Source organism: Mus caroli, unplaced genomic scaffold, assembly GCF_978045245.1.
Source record: "Mus caroli unplaced genomic scaffold, Mus_caroli_1 scaffold_12, whole genome shotgun sequence".
Classification (NCBI taxonomy): Eukaryota; Metazoa; Chordata; class Mammalia; order Rodentia; family Muridae; genus Mus; species Mus caroli.
In genome coordinates, this window is record NW_028227267.1 from 73,337,172 (window position 1) to 73,357,363 (window position 20,192).

At 40.6% G+C, this 20,192-nt stretch overlaps 1 protein-coding gene across 12 annotated transcripts in view; it reads left to right on the plus strand.

The window, feature by feature from the left end:
- Positions 1-20,192, plus strand: part of Enox1 (ecto-NOX disulfide-thiol exchanger 1) — a 584,295-nt gene that overhangs the window by 40,949 nt on the left and 523,154 nt on the right. The window contains exon 2 of one of the 12 annotated variants that reach the window (XM_085828788.1): positions 13,216-13,325. The exons of the other annotated variants lie outside the window; for them this stretch is intronic. The gene's annotated coding sequence lies outside the window, so the exon portion shown is untranslated. The remainder of the gene's footprint in view (positions 1-13,215; positions 13,326-20,192) is intronic. 12 annotated transcript variants of the gene reach the window in all.

Consider the following 20,192-nt stretch of genomic DNA (forward strand, 5'->3'; position numbering starts at 1 on the left):
GCACAGTCCATAAAGGGGCAGCCCTATTTATCCGTGAAGATGGAGAGCGGGAACCTGGGTGCTAGCTGTAAAACAGCACTGGACAGGAGTGGGGTAAAAGAAGCTCTTAGGCAGAGGCAGGCAGAATTGAAGACAGTGATTCTTTGCAGCATTAATTGAGGCAAGTGCTGAGCTGAGTCGCTGATGCTCGAAACTCCTGTGAATATATGAGGTAGTTTCAGAACCTTTGGGACAAGATATCATCCACATATGCTTGCTCTAATGAGAAATGGCAAAAAGGAGTCTTTCACACAGAACCCAGGGAGAATGAGCTGCCATCTTGCTGTCTCTCTCCAGCATTAGCTTCTCTGTTTTTTTCATTTTCCTAAAACATCTTTAATACACAATTTAAAAGCTATTCGTTGTAAAACACTCCTGTCTGAGAAGAAGTTAATAAAAATGTTGTTTCTTTTCAGATGTGTATGAGACTCAGGCTATATAATAGAGATGATGTGAGCTCTACCTATTAACCTCTATAATTAATTAAGAACTAGCTCTATTGTCTGTCTATACAGCATAAGAGAAAGGCAGTTTACTTTAGAATAGATAATTTTAGAATAAGGTATTTTTCTTTATTGAATGTTAAATATGTTTTCTATAAATTATTATGTGTTCTATATAATTGGCTATATTACTGCCTGTTATGTTGAAAAAAAACTGCTTAAAGACTTTTACATGTAAAAGACTAAGACGGAATTTAGAAACTTGCTCTCTTCTAGGTGGTATCCTATATTGTGTACTCTTGGGGGCTAGGTGGAAGGGCTTTTCACAAGAAGTCGTGTGCCATTTTTAATGCTTTATGATTATATTTGGAAAAATAACATCTTCAAATTAGCATCTCCCTAGCCATTTCACCTAAAATACATAGAATTGTAAAGAAACTAATTAATTATGATGATCAATTTAGGCCTAAAATGGAAATCCACCAAAAGGAACAGAGCACCGATTTTAAAGCACAGTCCCTGCTTTCTTTCTGAACTGGATTGCGTGAAGCTGAGTGCCTGGCCTATGTGCAGTGTGGGAAAGAATAAGAATGAGGCCTCATATCTACCTGCATTTGCTGTGTAAGGGTCCACTGTGTGCTCAGTGGGATTGTACATTTAGATATATGTGGACTTTAAATAATAAAAGTCAAATAGATTTAAGATATCCACCAATTACTGCTTTTGTGATGACACATATTGTTTACTCAGAAGATTCATCCTAGAAATTCTAGCCTAGTTTCCTTCCTTATTGAATATGTGATTGCATGTACTTATGTTAAAGTATGTGACTTGTGCCAGTGAGTGGTGTCCTTGGCTGGAGGGACTGGTCTGCTACTAGTCTCAGGTCCTTGCCTTTAATGCTTGAGATGTGTGAGTCTCCATTAACATTCAGAGCCGTTCGGTCCAGAAGTGGTGTATATTCCCATTATCATCCAGGAAAGAGCAAACCTGGAGGACCTTGGAAAGCAGAAATACCAATTTAAGTTATTATTCCAAAGCGGATTCCTGATCCTGGAGGTGTCTCGACTTTATTACACACATCGTTGCCTTGATATTGGAAAGCACAAGATGCGGCAGCGAATGCATTTGCTGGTCAGTGTGTTTGGTCTGAAGTCTGCAGAGTGGATTAGGTCTGACTTTAGAAATACACCTTTTAGTTCACTTGGTTCATCCAAGTTCAAGTTGGTGGCATTTAAGGCTTGCCAAAGTGGTATTTCAGGAGTGAGGTGCAGGAGGGCATTTTGGGGCGGGGTGAGTTAACCACCTGCTTCGTGTCCTTTCATGTTCAGTCTGGCGTCCTTGTTGTCCCCATGTTCTTAATAAAGACTGAATATTACAATGTTCACTTCTGCTGAAGTTGGAATGGCGGGGTATGGGGTGGTGATTATGATCAACATGTATTGCATACCTGTGTGAAATACTCAAAGAATAAGTAAATACATTTTAAAAGTACTAATTTAAATGGTACAAAGTATTTCTCCAGATACTATGTGTCACTTGAGTTTGTCCAACAACTGTTCGAATAGGAACTTAAGTTGCGACAATTTCCCCAGAAAGCTTGCTCATCAGGTGTGGCTGTGCAGCCACGCTGAGATGAAACACTCTTTATTGCTGGCGTCAAGTAAGGGCACATGTATCGTACATAGTGTTTCTGGAAAGCAGTAAAAGCTGTTTCATCCAGTGAGTTGTGCAGGCTCATATCAAGTTAACTTTCAAAAGAGAATTCTTAGTTCCGGCACACTAGACACATAACCTGCTACATAGCCTTCTTAGAGGGACTAGGCAAGGTACCCTGCTTCCTATGCTGACAAATTTTGATAAGTTTCATTGCCATAATGTGGGAGAATACAAGAATTTTTGCAATAAAGCTCTTCATGTCTTGTGGCCTACATTAATAATTAAAAAATCAATAAATGCACCATAGCAAGAGTTCCTACACAAGTATAAATGTATACAATGGAATCAATAAGGTTCATTAAACGATGTTCCCAGCGACTGAGAGCACACAGGGTGGATTTTTTTTTAAATCAATAAAAGGAGGGAAATGGAAGAAGTTGGTCTTGAAAATGGGTTTTGAGCATCCTTCTCCACTGCTCAGCCTACCTTCTCTAATGCTGTGCTCTTCTGAGACGTCAGGAAGCACAGGCCTTCCCTGCACTCCGCTGTGGTCAGAGCGAAATGGATGGCAGACCAGTGTTTTAAGCTTCAACTTTCAGTGACCTTCCTGTGTGAGTGTTTGCATGTGGGGCATGTGCATGTGTGCTTGCCTGCACACCTGTGTGCATGTGCAAGCGTGTGTGAGATCGTGAGTGCATGCATGCTTGTGTGTGTGCATGTGCAAGTGTGTGTGAGATCGTGAGTGCATGCATGCGTGTGTGTGTGTGTGTGTGTGTGTGTGTGTGTGTGTGTGTGTTGGGGTGAGGGTTGACTGTCTTTTTTCTTGGGAACTTGGGGTTGGTTTTGTCCATGGTCTTTTGTCACCTACCTTTGATTTTGCTTTGAGTGTTGCCTTTCTTTTTATAGTTCCTGATTCTACAAGCGGTCACATTGTTTAAAGTCAGTGAAGACTAATTTTGTTTTCTTTTTTTTTTCAGTTTGGTAAGCAACATCTATTGGTGATAGCAGTGATTTGAAATATAAATTAGAGAAGTTAGTGCATGTGTATGTGTGCAAGTGTATGTCTGTGTGCGTGCATGTGTGTGTGTGTGTGTGCAAGTGCATGTCCATGTGTGTGTGTGTGTGTCTGTTTGTCTATAAGATCCTAAGTTGTAATCATGGCCTTAACAATCTTTGTTACTAGATTTTTCCCCTTAATTGTCATGCTTTTGATATTTAAATGTTGGTTATTTTGATAATTTTCCCATGTATTTTATATGTGTGTGTTTGCATGTGCACACATGTGTAGGCCATAGCAGGCATAAAGAAGACTTAGGATGTAAAGAAAGACTTCTAAATGTCAGTTGTGTTCTTTCCCCACTGGGGTCTCACGGCTTAGTTGCAAGAGCCGTTTGTTACCCACGGGACCGTCCTGGCCCACGTGGAGTACTTTGACTTAAGAATAGAACTATGTTTATTCTCATTTCAATGATAAATTTCTTCTTCCTCATGCTCTTCCTTCCTCCCCTCTTTTTTCTCTATTTCCTCTGAAACAAATCTGGTTTTAGCTAGGCTGTTTGAAGAATATTACAATCAAGACCTCCCATCCCCCGTCTTAAAGACTGGGCATCATTTGAACTGTAGTTTGTGGTGGAAGCGCTGGCCAGGCCATGGTTGGCTGTGGTGTCTCACAGGTGTATCGCCAGCACAGTTTTCTCATCTGTAAAATTAAGGTTTAGAGATCTTTAAAAATATATATAACAGCAAATTCTCAGATCTCATTATCTAGAACATTCCCCCATTCTTTTTTTTTTCCAGACAGGGTTTCTCTGTATAGCCCTGGCTGTCCTGGAACTCACTTTGTAGACCAGGCTGGGCCTCGAACTCAGAAATCTGCCTGCCTCTGCCTCTCGAGTGCTGGGATTAAAGTCATGCGCCACCCCGCCCTGCAACATTCCTCCATTCTTGTGAACATATCACATGTTCCAAACCACACAAACAAAAACCTCCTTCATGCCACATTTTTTAATTGCTTTCTTCTTTTTTCCTCCATTCTCTCCCTTGCTGGTGATTTCATTATATGACAGTGTTGCTATCTATGTACTTATGCCCACAGAGTTAAAAACCAAGTTCCTGTGGGTTCTGTGGGTCTTAGTGTTCTAAACACCACACAGCAAGGGTCTGAGGTTGACCTCTGGTGCTGCTGGATTTGTCTCACTGCTTGCTGCATGACGGTTCCCTGAGGAGGGAAGGCAGGGTGACTTCCTAAATCCCAGCCCCACTTTCAGGCTTGAGAGAGTTGAATGGTATTAGAACTCGTTGTCTTTCATTTAATGGTGGATATCTGTGTCCAATATGGAAGCCCTTGGGCACTGGGATAGTCCATCCATCTGGAGCAATGTTCATGATGCTCTGCTTGAACGTAAACAACATGGAAGAGCCAATTTCTCGAGCTGATTTTCTGAGGGCTCCTATTAAATGAGGTGGCTTCAAACAACAAGGAAGTGTCCCCGTAATTTTGGATGCTCCGGGTCTGAAATCATGTTTGCAGGGCCATGTTCCTCTTGTTACTTGTAGGAGAGAATCCTCGCTCTCTTTACCTTCTTTTTTTTTTTTTTAATATTTTTATTACATATTTTCCTCAATTACATTTCCAATACTATCCCAAGAGTCCCCCATAGCGCCCCCCACTTCCCTACCCACCCATTCCCATTCTTTTGGCCCTGGCATTCCCCTATATTGGGGCATATAAAGTTTGCAAGTCCAATGGGCCTCTCTTTCCATTGATGGCCGACTAGGCCATCTTTCGATACATATGCAGCTAGAGACAAGAGCTCCAGGGTTCTGGTTAGTACATCATGTTGTTCCAACAATAGGGTTGCAGATCCCTTTAGCTCCTTGGGTACTTTCTCTAGCTTCTCCATTGGGAGCCCTGTGATACATCCAATAGCTGACTGTGAACATCCACTCCTGTGTTTGCTAGGCCCCGGCATCGTCTCACAAGAGACAGCTATATTTGGGTCCTTTCAGCAAGATCTTGCTAGTGTATGCAACGGTGTCAGCATTTAGAAGCTGATTATGGGACGGATCGCTGGATACCGCAGTCTCTAAATGGTCCATCCTTTCATCACAGCTATGAACTTTGTCTCTGTAACTCCTTCCCTGGGTGTTTTGTTCCCAATTCTAAGAAGGTGCACAGTGTCCACACTTTGGTCTTCATTCTTCTTGAGTTTCATGCGTTTATCAAATTGTATCTTATATCTTGGGTATCCAAAGTTTTGGGCTAATATCCACTTATCAATGAATACATATTGTGTGAGTTCTTTTGTGATTGTGTTACTTCACTCAAGATGATGCCCTCCAGGTCCATCCATTTGGCTAGGAATTTCATAAATTCATTCTTTTTAATAGCTGAGTAGTACTCCATTGTGTAAATGTACCATAATTTCTGTATCCATTCCTCTGTTGAGGGACATCTGGGTTCTTTCCAGCTTCTGGCTATTATAAATAGGGCTGCTATGAACATAGTGGAGCATGTGTCCTTTTTACCGGTTGGGACATCTTCTGGATATATGCCCAGGAGAGGTATTGCTGGATCCTCCGGTAGTACTATGTCCAATTTTCTGAGGAACCGCCAGACTGATTTCCAGAGTGGTTGTACAAGCTTGCAATCCCACCAACAATGGAGGAGTGTTCCTCTTTCTCCACATCCTCGCCAGCATCTGCTGTCACCTGAATTTTTGATCTTAGCCATTCTGACTGGTGTGAGGTGGAATCTCAGGGTTGTTTTGATTTGCATTTCCCTGATGATTAAGGATGTTGAACATTTTTTCAGGTGCTTCTCTGCCATTCGGTATTCCTCAGGTGAGAATTCTTTGTTCAGTTCTGAGCCCCATTTTTTAATGGGGTTATTTGACTTTCTGGAGTCCACCTTCTTGAGTTCTTTATATATATTGGATATTAGTCCCTTATCTGATTTAGGATAGGTGAAGATCCTTTCCCACTCTGTTGGTGGTTTTTTTGTCTTATTGATGGTGTCTTTAGCCTTGCAGAAGCTTTGTAGTTTCATGAGGTCCCACTTGTCAATTCTCGATCTTACAGCACAAGCCATTACTGTTCTATTCAGGAATTTTTCCCCTGTGCCCATATCTTCAAGGCTTTTCCCCACTTTCTCCTCTATAAGTTTCAGTGTCTCTGGTTTTATGTGAAGTTCCTTGATCCACTTAGACTTGACCTTAGTACAAGGAGATAGGAATGGATCGATTCGCATTCTTCTACATGTTAACAACCAGTTGTGCCAGCACCATTTGTTGAAAATGCTGTCTTTCTTCCACTGGATGTTTTTAGCTCCCTTGTCGAAGATCAAGTGACCATAGGTGTGTGGGTTCATTTCTGGGTCTTCAATTCTATTCCATTGGTCTATTTGTCTGTCACTATACCAGTACCATGCAGTTTTTAACACAATTGCTCTGTAGTAGAGCTTTAGGTCCGGCATGGTGATTCCACCAGAGGTTCTTTTATCCTTGAGAAGAGTTTTTGCTATCCTAGGTTTTTTGTTATTCCAGATGAATTTGCAGATTGCACTTTCTAATTCGTTGAAGAATTGATTTGGAATTTTGATGGGGATTGCATTGAATCTGTAGATTGCTTTTGGCAAGATAGCCATTTTTACAATGTTGATCCTGCCAATCCATGAGCATGGGAGATCTTTCCATCTTCTGAGATCTTCTATAATTTCTTTCTTCAGAGACTTGAAGTTTTTATTATACAGATCTTTCACTTCCTTAGTTAGAGTCACGCCAAGATATTTTATATTATTTGTGACTATTGAGAAGGGTGTTGTTTCCCTAATTTCTTTCTCAGCCTGTTTATTCTTTGTGTAGAGAAAGGCCATTGATTTGTTTGAGTTAATTTTATATCCAGCTACTTCACCGAAGCTGTTTATCAGGCTTAGGAGTTCTCTGGTGGAATTTTTAGGGTCACTTATATATACTATCATATCATCTGCAAAAAGTGATATTTTGACTTCATCTTTTCCAATTTGTATCCCTTTGATCTCCTTTTGTTGTCGAATTGCTCTGGCTAGGACTTCAAGTACAATGTTGAATAGGTATGGAGAAAGTGGACAGCCTTGTCTAGTCCCTGATTTTAGAGGGATTGCTTCAAGCTTCTCACCATTTACTTTGATGTTGGCTACTGGTTTGCTGTAGATTGCTTTTATCATGTTTAGGTATGGGCCTTGAATTCCTGATCTTTCCAAGACTTTTATCATGAATGGGTGTTGGATCTTGTCAAATGCTTTTTCCGCATCTAACGAGATGACCATGTGGTTTTTGTCTTTGAGTTTGTTTATATACTGGATTACGTTGATGGATTTCCGAATATTGAACCATCCCTGCATCCCTGGGATGAAACCTACTTGGTCAGGATGGATGATTGTTTTGATGTGTTCTTGGATTCGGTTAGCAAGAACTTTATTGAGGATTTTTGCATCAATATTCATAAGGGATATTGGTCTGAAGTTTTCTATCTTTGTTGGGTCTTTTTGTGGTTTAGGTATCAGAGTAATTGTGGCTTCATAGAATGAGTTGGGTAGAGTACCTTCTGTTTCTATTTTGTGGAATAGTTTGTGAAGAACTGGGATTAGATCTTCTTTGAAGGTCTGATAGAACTCTGCACTAAACCCATCTGGTCCTGGGCTTTTTTTAGTTGGGAGACTATTAATGACTGCTTCTATTTCTTTGGGGGATATAGGGCTGTTTAGATCATTAACCTGATCTTGATTCAACTTTGGTACCTGGTAACTGTCTAGGAACTTCTCCATTTCATCCAGGTTCTCCAGTTTTGTTGAGTATAGCCTTTGGTAGAAGGATCTGATGGTGTTTTGGATGTCTTCAGGATCTGTTGTTATGTCTCCTTTTTCATTTCTGATTTTGTTAATTAGGATGCTTTCCCTGTGCCCTCTGGTGAGTCTGGCTAAGGGTTTATCTATCTTGTTGATTTTCTCAAAGAACCAGCTCCTTGATTGGTTGATTCTTTGAATAGTTTTTCTTGTTTCCACTTGGTTGATTTCACCCCTGAGTTTGATTATTTCCTGCCGTCTACTCCTCTTGGGTGAATTTGCTTCCTTTTGTTCTAGTGCTTTTAGGTGTGTTGTCAAGCTGCTAATGTGTGCTCTCTCTAGTTTCCTTTTGGAGGCACTCAGAGCTATGAGTTTTCCTCTTAAAAATGCTTTCATTGCGTCCCATAAGTTTGGGTATGTTGTGGCTTCATTTTCATTGAACTCTAAAAAGTCCTTAATTTCTTTCTTTATTCCTTCCTTGACCAAGGTATCATTGAGAAGAGTGTTGTTCAGTTTCCACGTGAAGGTTGGCTTTCTATTATTTATTTTGTTATTGAAGATCAGCCTTAGTCCATGGTGATCTGATAGGATGCATGGGACAATTTCAATATTTTTATATCTGTTGAGGCCTGTTTTGTGACCAATTATGTGGTCAATTTTGGAGAAGGTACCATGAGGTGCTGAGAAGAAGGTATATCCTTTTGTTTTAGGATAGAATGTTCTGTAGATATCTGCCAGATCCATTTGATTCATAATTTCTGTTAGTTTCACTGTGTCCCTGTTTAGTTTCTGTTTCCATGATCTGTCCATTGGTGAAAGTGGTGTGTTGAAGTCTCCCACTATTATTGTATGAGGTGCAATGTGTGCTTTGAGATTTACTAAAGTTTCTTTAATGAATGTGGCTGCCTTTGTATTTGGAGCATAGATATTCAGGATTGATAGTTCCTCTTGGAGGATTTTACCTTTGATGAGTATGAAGTGTCCCTCCCTGTCTTTTTTAATGACTTTGGGTTGGAAGTCAATCTTATCAGATATTAGAATGGCTACTCCAGCTTGTTTCTTCATGCCATTTGCTTGGAAAATTGTTTTCCAGCCTTTCATTCTGAGGTAGTGTCTATCCTTTTCTCTGAGATGAGTTTCCTGTAAGCAGCAAAATGTGGGGTCTTGTTTGTGTAGCCAGTTTGTTAGTCTATGTCTTTTTATCGGGGAGTTGAGACCATTGATATTAAGAGATATTAAGGAAAAGTAATTGTTGTTTCCTGTTATTTTTGATGTTAAAGTTGGCATTTTGTTCTTGTGGCTGTCTTCTTTTAGGTTTGTTGAGGGATTACCTTCTTGTTGTTTCTAGGGCGTGGTTCCTGTCCTTGTATTGGTTTTTTTCTGTTATTATCCTTTGAAGGGCTGGATTCGTGGAGAGATAATGTGTGAATTTGGTTTTGTCGTGGAATACTTTGGTTTCTCCATCTATGTTAATTGAGAGTTTGGCTGGGTATAGTAGCCTGGGCTGGAATTTGTGTTCTTTTAGTGTCTGTATAACATCCGTCCAGGATCTTCTGGCTTTCATAGTCTCTGGTGAAAAGTCTGGTGTAATTCTGATAGGCTTGCCTTTATATGTTACTTGGCCTTTTTCTCTTACTGCTTTTAGTATTCTATCTTTATTTAGAGCATTTGTTGCTCTGATTATTATGTGTCGGGAGGTATTTCTTTTCTGGTCCAGTCTATTTGGAGTTCTGTAGGCTTCTTGTATGTTCATGGGCATCTCTTTCTTTAGATTTGGGAAGTTTTCTTCTATAATTTTGTTGAAGATGTTTGCTGGTCCTTTGAGTTGAAAATCTTCATTCTCATCCACTCCTATTATCCGTAGGTTTGGTCTTCTCATTGTGTCCTGTATTTCTTGGATGTTTTGAGTTAGGATCTTTTTGCATTTTACATTTTCCTTGATTGTTGTGCCGATGTTCTCTATGGAATCTTCTGCACCTGAGATTCTCTCTTCCATCTCTTGTATTCTGTTGCTGATGCTCGTATCTATGGTTCCAGATTTCTTTCCTAGGGTTTCTATCTCCAGTGTTGCCTCATTTTGGGTTTTCTTTATTGTGTCTACTTCCCTTTTTAGGTCTAGTATGGTTTTGTTCATTTCCATCATCTGTTTGGATGTGTTTTCCTGTTTTTCTGTAAGGACTTCTACCTGTTTGATTATGTTATCCTGTTTTTCTTTAAGGATTTGTAACTCTTTAGCAGTGTTCTCCTGCAATTCTTTAAGGGATTTTTGTGCTTCTTTAAGAGATTTTTGTGCTTCCTCTTTATTGTCTTCTGCCTTTTTAGCAGTGTTCTCCTGCATTTCTTTAATTGTGTTATTAAAGTCCTTCTTGAAGTCCTCTATCATCATCAGGAGATATGCTTTTAAATCCGTGTCTAGCTTTTCCGGTGTGTTGGGGTGCCCTGGACTGGGTGAAGTGGGGGTGCTGGGTTCTGATGATGGTGAGTGGTCTTGGTTTCTGTTAGTAAGATTATTACGTTTACCTTTCGCCATCTGGTAATCTCTGGGGTTAGTTGTTATCGTTGTCACTATTAAAGATTGGAGCAGAAGCTGTGTTCCACTCACCAGCAGTCTCTAAATCCTGCGGCGGGGGTCGTGGGTAGCTGACGGTACCCCGGTGCTGGTCCAGCCGGAAGAGGCCTGTGGTCCTACTCAGGCCGTTTTTCTGCTTCCCTAACTAATGCAGTCTCTGGTCCCGCGTGCAATTGGATTGGAGCAGAAGCTGTGTTCCACTCTCCAGAAGTCTTAAGATCCTGTGGTGGGTGTTGTGGGTAGCTGGTGAGTGTCAGCCGACCCTGTGCCCCAGCTGCCCCGGTGCTTTTCTGACCGGAAGAGGGTTGTGGCCCTATGTAGGCTGGATTTCTCTCTCCCCAACCAGAGCAGTCTCAGGTCCCGCGTGATTGGACTGGAGCAGAAGCTGTGTTCCACTCACCAGCAGTCCCAAAATCCTGCGGCGGGGGTCGTGGGTAGCTGGCGGGTGTCAGGCAACCCTGCGCTCCCGCTACCCCGGCGCTGATCCGGCCGGATGAGGCCTGTGGCCCTACTCAGGCCGGTTTCTGCTTCCCTAACTAATGCAGTCTCAGGTCCCGCGCAATTGGATTGGAGCAGAAGCTGTGTTCCACTCACCAGCAGTCCCAAAATCCTGCGGCGGGGGTCGTGGGTAGCTGGCGGGTGTCAGGCAACCCTGCGCTCCCGCTACCCCGGCGCTGATCCAGCCGGATGAGGCCTGTGGTCCTACGCAGGCTGGTTTCTGCTTCCCTCTCTCTTTACCTTCTACTGGCTTATTGAACACCACTGGACATCCGTGGCTGTGCTACAACTCTTCAGTCCCTGCTCTGTCAGTGTAAGACATTCTGTCTACTGTCTTTCCTCATGATGGCATCAGTCATATTAGGACCTGCCTAATGACTTCATCCCAACTATATCTTAAAAGACTATTTCCAAATACAATCAGATCCAAAGGAACTGGATGTCAGGGGTCAACATATTTTAGGGGGAAGACAGTTCAACAGATTAAAAAAATTACTGACTTTTTTTTCCATGTTGAAGATGTAGGAAGTCTTTGTGTGAGAGGGTCAGCTGCAGGATCAGCAATCCCAGCAGTATATTTGGCAAACAATTTGTCTGTACAAGATAAAACGAGAAAGCTTTTTAAGAGAGTGCTTTTGGTGCCTTGAAAAACTGGGTATTCGTTTTTTCTTAGGAGCATCCAGACAAAGTCAAGGCTAAATCGCCACATCGGGTAGGGCTTACTCTAATGCCTTTTGATGCTTCTGACATGTTTGTAAAGCTCGAGATTCGTTTGTGCATGGAGGCTATTATCTTTTAGTTCTTTGTGTGGAAAATAACTGAGATGATATTGCCTTCCTATAGCACAGTCACTGTGCCTGCCATAAAGTGCTATTAGCACTCAGCACTGCTTCTGCTGCAGAAGGCATTTTATATACAATTTACTGTACTTTTTCTTATTGCTATTTCTTCATGTGGTTGGTACACAATTATTTGAAGTATATGAAATCTTTATGTTTTTGTTTTGCAATCCCATAATACTTAGACTTTGGCGGGGTGGATATGTGAGGGTATGAACACGTATCTTTCAGTCATCAATTAAGGATACCAGGAAGGGACAAGATCTAGCATGGAATTAGCCCAGGGACTCTTTTTTTTTTTCTCTAAGTGACGGTACAATTAGGTATACTTTATGTCAGTGATGTGAGCTGTGGCTGTCTGCAGTGTGGACCCTGGCTTTTCCATGTCTGTAGCAGGCAGACAGGTAGGGATCTGTTCATTCCTGCTTTCCTGGGGCAGAGCGAGGACAGAGAATGTTCAGTGGTTGCTAACAGCCAAAATCAGAAACTTTATCAGTAGGCACCACTGCCTGCACGCTTCCGGTTCTGAACCTTCTGGGTCTAGCCTACCAATCATGTTTGAGAAAATCTTGCAGCAAGATTTAACAGGGAATACATTTCAGTACCCATTTACTTTAATAGTAAGTATATTGTTTTTTCTTAAGGATAGTTCTTGTTATTGGTTCCTCAGTGCTGAAAATGAATTCAGTTTTACATTAAAAAAAAACCGTAGGTGGCTGATTGGATAGTGACTTTTTCAATACATATATTTTAATGACAGCATAAAAAATGGAGCTAATTACATGAGAATCCGGTTATAGAGGCTTAAATTGTTGATATGCCAATTTCAAATAGTAGTCTTTGGTAATAAGGATTTGAGGTCACATCCTTATGAATAAACTGAGTGGGATAACCACATGTTCAGTGTCATTCTGTCCTTAGCACAGGGAGCGTGGGAAGACGAGTCTCAAAGTCTGCAAGTCACATAGCAGAGGTGTGTCCGCAAGTTCACCCTTGTCCATCTCCAGATTTCAGGCAGTCCTGTCCTGTGGCTGTGTGAGGCTGCATAAGACCAGCTGAAAATGTGCATTTTGGAGTCTGCCCAGGAGATCCAACTGCAAGGGGCATCAAGTGGGCCCGGCAGTGTTACAAGCCTTTAAAATTATCTTCAGATTACAAATGACTCCCGTAATGTTTTGAAGTGAATTCTGATGCCGCTGATATCGATTTTAATTTTCTCTCCCCTCTTCTTCTCTGCTTGGGATAAAATGTTAATTAACTCTCACCTGTGAAACCCGCATGACTCATGTTGCTTGTTTAATTTAGATTCCAAGCCCATGGGGCAAGCTTCTTTTCTTTCCTCTGCAGTACCGAGGGCCCCGAAGGCTGGAGCGCTTGTGTTCTTGTGCACTGTTACAGTCCGGCTGCTCTGCTGGGGTGCTCTGTTCGTGCTGTTTACAAAGAAGTGAACAGCTCAGGTTGGTGTTTTGTTTTATTCTTCTTCTTCTTTTTTATTTTAAGCTGGAAAATATTTTGTTTTGCTTTAGGCTGGTTAGACAGTGGCTTCATAAGGAACAAGGAGTGAGATTCTAAGTGGAAGTGGAGTTTGAATTCTGTTGGTTATTCGGAGCCAAAAGCAGTTGCATCTTTCAGATCATGTTTATTTTAGTCATTTCTAATCTCCAGAATAGCTAGGTGCCTCCTCACACCGGGCCCCTACATTACTTCCAAAGAAAGGGAGACAAACAGGACTGGTGTCCATCTTAAAATGGTTTCATAATGAAGGAACACAGGTGGCTATAATATTCTGCTTAAAAATATCGTTAGCAGATTTTTTTAATTAAAAACTCAGTCATTTAGTATAGAAAGTTCAATACATGAAACATGACCTAGAAGTAAGGCACATACTAAGATAATTCAGTCAAAAAACAAAAACAAAAACAACAACAAAACAAAACTCTACTCTTATTTAAATATCTCAGCAGAGAAAAACCTCTTTATTTAAGACAGACTTGGAAAGACCAGCCAAATTAATGAAGTTGAAATTAGAGTAATTTAGAGTGTATAGTAATTTGATATGATTATACAGGGCCATTACCTAGAACTTGGCTGAGTTCAGTGGCATGGAGAGGAACCCAGAGAGAATGGGTTTGTCATCTCTGATGGCTCCTTCTATTCACCTAGGAGGCATACTGTGTTAAAGCACTATGCTAAGAACTGGGCAAACAGGTGAGTCACGCCCCCAGGATGAGATACACCAGACAGAAGGGCCATGGAGCTGCACTGAAGATCAATACCAGGCCCAGGGACAGAGGAGCACTGACTGGGGAGACAGGGGAAGCCTCCAAAGTAGGCATTGACAAGTTGAATTCTACAGGATGATGGGGGATCAAGAGCAAAATCACTCAGTGCCTGGAGGAAGAGCCTAGAAGATGGAGAGACTGCCCATGCTCATGGACTAGAAAAATTAATCATTGGAAATGGCCCTTCTAACAAAAGCAATCTACAGATTTGATGCCATCCCAATACGGATTCCAAGGTCACCCTTCAAAGTCACAAGCAATCTAAAAATGCATGTGGTTTGGTTTTCTGTCCTTTTGTTTCTACAGTTAGCACCTCAATGTGAGAGGACACCCTTGACATTGTAATTCTGTTTCATTTGCCTTAACATTAATTTTGAAAACTTGATTCCACTTTGAGTGAAATATGGGCTCTGCAGCAGTGATGGGAAGACACATGGCAGAGAATACTCAGTGCATCTTAAGCTTGTCTTGTTTCTCATTTGTCCTGGGAATTGAATCTAGGACGTAGAGTCTACTAAGCATTTTCTCTGCCTCCAAGTTACACCCCCGTACCCACCAAGAGTCTTTAATTAAAGGTGCTTTTTAAATGCCAGTTTATTTTTAAGATACACTTACCACAGAATACACAAAATGTCTTAATAAATATTTGAAAAATATGAGGTTTTTGCTGGTTACTATTAAGGTATTTGAACATCTTTATTTTGCACATCTTATAAGAGTTAAATATTTTAAATGCTAACTGTGTTTACATTGGGTATGTTTCTTCTTCATAAAAAATGCAAGGGAAATGTTAGCCTAGACCTTGTTGAAGTTTCCAAAATGTCAAAATTTCAGAGTAGGAGTACCTGGGTTTTCTATAATTTAATCAGAAGATTGGTATTTTAATCTGTGTTAAATAGATACTTGTTCAGATTCATAGGTTATCTTAGCATATATAATTGTATACAGAATATATATTAGGTGAATATGATTTCGGTTATATGAATATAGAATATAAAACTGTGGACTTCTTGTTTTTCATTTAACCATTTCTTGAGGGAAAACCTTAGGCAAAGCAGGTGACCTCTATGGGCCTTAGTTCTCTCATGTAAATTAAGAGAGAGAGAGAGAGAGAGAGAGAGAGAGAGAGAGAGAGAGAGAGAGAGAGAGAGAGAGAGAGAGAGAGAGATTGAACTAAGTCACAGAATTTGTGGTTATTATTCTTTTTGAAATTGAGGCATGACACTTCATAGAAGCTCACTGTGATAATGCAATGCATTAGCTGTGGTGTAAAGTTAAGTTAGGGTAGGCAATCATGTAGCTCTTTTAGTATTGATTATTTTCTTTTCTTTTTTTTTTGTAGTCAATTCTCTTTTTATTAATGCACAAAACCCTGATAAAAATGTGTCTGATAGAGCTTGGAAAAAAAAACCTCTTCCAATAACAATTTAATAAAGCTTCATATTATCAGATCATTATTTTTTAGGCTTTTTTTATTATGTATTTTCCTCAATTACATTTCCAATGCTATCCCAAAAGTCCCCCATACCCCCCCTCACTCCCCTACCCACCCATTCCCATTCTTTTGGCCCTGGCATTCCCCTGTATTGGGGCATATAAAGTTTGCAAGTCCAATGGGCCTCTCTTTCCAGTGATGGCCGACTAGGCCATCTTTCGATACATATGCAGCTAGAGACAAGAGCTCAGGGGTACTGGTTAGTTCATCATGTTGTTCCCCCTATAGGGTTGCAGATCCCTTTAGCTCCTTGGGTACTTTCTCTAGCCTCTCCATTGGGAGCCCTATGATCCATCCAATAGCTGACAGCGAGCATCCACTTCTGTGTTTGTTTGGCCCCGGCATAGTTTCACAAGAGAGAGCTATATCTGGGTCCTTTCAGCAAAATCTTGCTGGTATATGCAATGGTGTCAGCGTTTGAAAGCTGATTATGGGATGGATCCCTGGATATGGCAGTCTCTAGATGGTCCATGTCTTGTGAATTTCACCTTCTAGCCCAGTGGTTCTCAGCCTCTGACTCACTACCCCTTTGCAGGTCACATATTGATACCCTGCATATCAGACATTAACATTACAATTTATCACAGTAGCAAACATTACAGATATAGAGCAGCAATGAAAGTAATTTTGTGGTTAGGGGTCCCCACAACATGAAGAACTGTATTAAAGGGTCACAGCATTAGGAAGGAAAACCACTGTTCTAGCAAGTAAGAAATGAGCTACCACCTCACCTTAGAAAAGTTATAATAAAAAAGATAACACATACTGGTGAGGATGCATAGACATGCCCATGCAGCATTGGTAGGGATATAAATTAGTCTAGTTGTCATTGTAAACAGTGTGGAGATACCTCAAGTAACTAAATAGCAGGCCACCACATGATCAAGAAGTTTTACTACTGGATATATATCCAAAGAAGCAAATCCATGATACCAAAGAGATACTTGTATTCTCCTGTCTATTGAGCTATCACAATCAATAAAGTAGAGAATCAGCCAGATGTCCATCCATGGATGTGTTTATAGAGAAGAGAGCTATATGTACATAGAATATTATTTCACCAAAAAGAATGAAAGCCTGCTATTATCACAATTTCCATATTGGAAGGGGGTCAGTTATTTTCTGCCTAAGTCATAGAATGGTAAATAGTGCATCTTCTTGAACTCATTTTTGGAAACTAAAAGGTTTATCTTATAGAAGAACAGAGTGGAATAGTGGCCATTCAATCCTGGTGGAGGCTAGGTAAACACAGAAGGGAGGACCTCTTTCTGGTCCTGAAGCATAGTAGGGAAACTATTGATTAAAATAATCTTTGGTGTGTTATATTCTACCAAATGAATGAACCTGAGGAGGACAAATCTTTAGTTGGCTAAAGAAAGGACAGAATCTTGTCTCTTCCTTCCTTTTCATCACTCAGATTCTCTCTGTGTGTGTGTGTGTGTGTGTGTGTGTGTTTTCTCACATGCCCATGCATGTATGTTTATGTATATATGTATGTATGTATGTATGTATGTTCTTGTGTTATCATGAAGTTGGCCAGAAGTCAACCTCAGGTGTGGATCCTCCAGAGTTGTCTACCTTGTGTGTTTTGAGGCAGAGTTTCTCACTGGAACCTGGAGCTTGATGCTCAGAATAGGATGGCTGGCAGGCCAATGAGCCAAGTCTCTGCCTCCCTGCAATTCCAGGAAGGAGATGGCTGTTGGTGTCGTATTACACTGTCCCATGGACTGGACACACACAGGCCTTGTGCCCTCAGAGGCCAGAAGAAAGCATTGCATCCCTAGAAATTGGAGATTCAGACAAGTTGCCAGCCTCGGTATGCGTGCTCAGAATCAAACCTTGGTCCTGGAGAAGAGCAGCCGGTGAGTGTTCTTTACTGCCTAGCCAGCTCTCTAGCCCCAAACTGAGCGCAATGACACTACATACCTTCCATTTACCATTTGAGAGAACATAGACTGTTGCTTCTATGCCTTTTGGCTAAGATCAAGTATAAAATGATTTTTCACAAATATGCATGATTGAATTGTAAATGTGTTCATATTCCCCCCCCCCGGCTTGTTTTGTAGAACAAGTGTTAGTGACATGTTGCCTTGGAGGAGTTAATAGCCTGATAAGGACTGAGAGCCCTTCGTGTTCCGTTGGACCTTCTCAAATCAGGAACTCGCTCCAAAAACTTCGGTTGTAAACATTTTTTTTCAATGGCTCACAAATAAAGCCTGGCAGTGGTGGCTCATGCCTTTAATCCCAGAAGTTGGGAGACAGAGGCAGGTAGATCTCTGGGGCCAGCCTGGTCTACAGAGTTTGCTCCAGGACAGGCAGGGCTACATAGCAAAATCCTGTCTCAAATAAATAAATAAAACAAATAAACAAATGATTTCATGTGATTCTTGTTTTTTTTCCAGAATCTATTACCATCCCAAAGAGTTCATAGTTTGCTTGTTAGAGAACACATGCCTCAGTTTGAGCTGTTCAGGTGCTTGCTGAGGACTAGTAGGAATTCACTGCCAGGAGGAGTTCACAGCAGTGACTCAGGCAAGTATTAACTCTCCATGGATGCTTTCATTCAAGGCCCGGAACACAAATGTGGCCACTGTTGCTGCTGCTGCCGCCGCCTCTGCCACCACCACTACCACCACCACCAACAACAACAAACAACACATCCACTGCCCAGTTTTTATATCCCTGCAAAGTCTATTCCTTGGCCTGTATGCTGTCAAGTTTGTCCTTCCTCTCTCAGGCTGCTGAAAGTGCTTTCTGATAAGCCCAACAAGCTGGAATCAATCCCTAGGATCCCCGTGGTGGAAGGAGAGAGCCACCTCTCCTGTGTGTGCTTCTGAGTCCACACATGTACACACCCACTCTCTAAATAAACGCGATAAATAAAAACCCGGTGAGTCAGACTTTCACCGATTTTATTTTGTTCTGAGATGAAGCCTAGAAGAAGCGAGTGCTGTGGCCTGCGGGTGTTAGCCTGGCCTGATACATAGGCCCCTTGTCCTGTCACATCTCCTGCCCTTTCTTTACCTTTCTCTAGGGACAAAAAGGTAAAGAAAGACCAAAGAAGAGTGACAGCAGGAGAAACTGGGTTTATTAAAGCCCGGAGGGCATTAAATTCCAGCATCTGGCACTGTGCTCTCTAGTACACTAGAAAACCTTACATTTTTCTATAGCTGAAAAAGCCGCATAGGGGTTTTGAGTTAAAATGTAAAATGGTTTCTTGTTAGGGAATGCTTATTTTGTATATTAATCTATCCTCTAAAAATATTAAAAAACACATAAAATACTATCAACTTTTGAAAGTTTTAAATATGAATTTACCTGCTGAAGTTTTATATATATATATATACATATATATATATATAATGATATATATAGTTATATATAAAGTTATATATATAAAGTTATATATAATATATAACAACTAGAATAATAATATGATAATAATATGAATTTACCTGCTGAAGTTTTATATATATATATATAAAATGATATATATAGTTATATATAAAGTTATATATATAAAGTTATATATAATATATAATAACTAGAATAATAATATGATAATAATAATATGAATTTCCCTGCTGAAGTTTTATATATATATATATATATATATATATATATATATATATATATAAAATGATGTATATAGTTATATATAAAGTTATATATAATATATAATAACTTCAGCAGGGAAATTCATATTTAAAACTTTCAAAAGTTGATAGTATTTTATGTGGTTTCTAATATTTAATTAATGATGGTGACATTAAGGAGAGTCAGGAGGAGAGTACAGAGGGACTACCCAATGTTTTTCTTTTATACAGTTATCACTTAATTGAGATTTATTTTCTTCTAACTTCTGCCAGCCTTTCTTCACCTCTGCTTCAGTGGGCACATGTGAACTTCAGGGTTACCTTTTGCTGTGCACCCTGTGCTGGCCTTTGGTGTTGCTGATCTCAGGGAAGCCCGCCTTTAAGCAAACTTGTTAGAACAACGTTGTAATGACTTTCAACGTGGCTGTGTTGTCTGCCTGCCAGTAGAAAATGTAAATTGTATCCATTTTTATTCAGGTCTACTTTGTCTGCGGGATGAAAACTAGTCCAATCTGGGATACCCCTTTCAAAGGCAGGTTCAGATGGATACGAATTAACTTTAATTGCTGGATTCAGAGGAAGGCATTGTTCTTCAATTCCCAACGTGTTTAATAGACGTAATGAGGAATTTGCTCTGGCAGGTTACAAAGAGTATGTAATGTAATTCCATTAGTAGGGTTTGGGGGGCATTTGCCATTAGTGAGCAGTCCAAGGGAGTGTGAACTGTTCCCAGAAGTAGCTTGAAGGCAGATAACATATTGACATGTATAACAAGTAGGAGCCAGCCTAGAAGGGCAGGGAGCTTATTTCTGTAAGACTTTGGCTGATAGGCAAATGTCAACCTCTTCTACCTAAAGAAAGACATCTCCTATTGAGATGGCTCAGTGATAAAGGTGCTGGTCACTTAGCCTTACGACTAATCCCACATTGTAGAAGGAAAGAACCAACTTC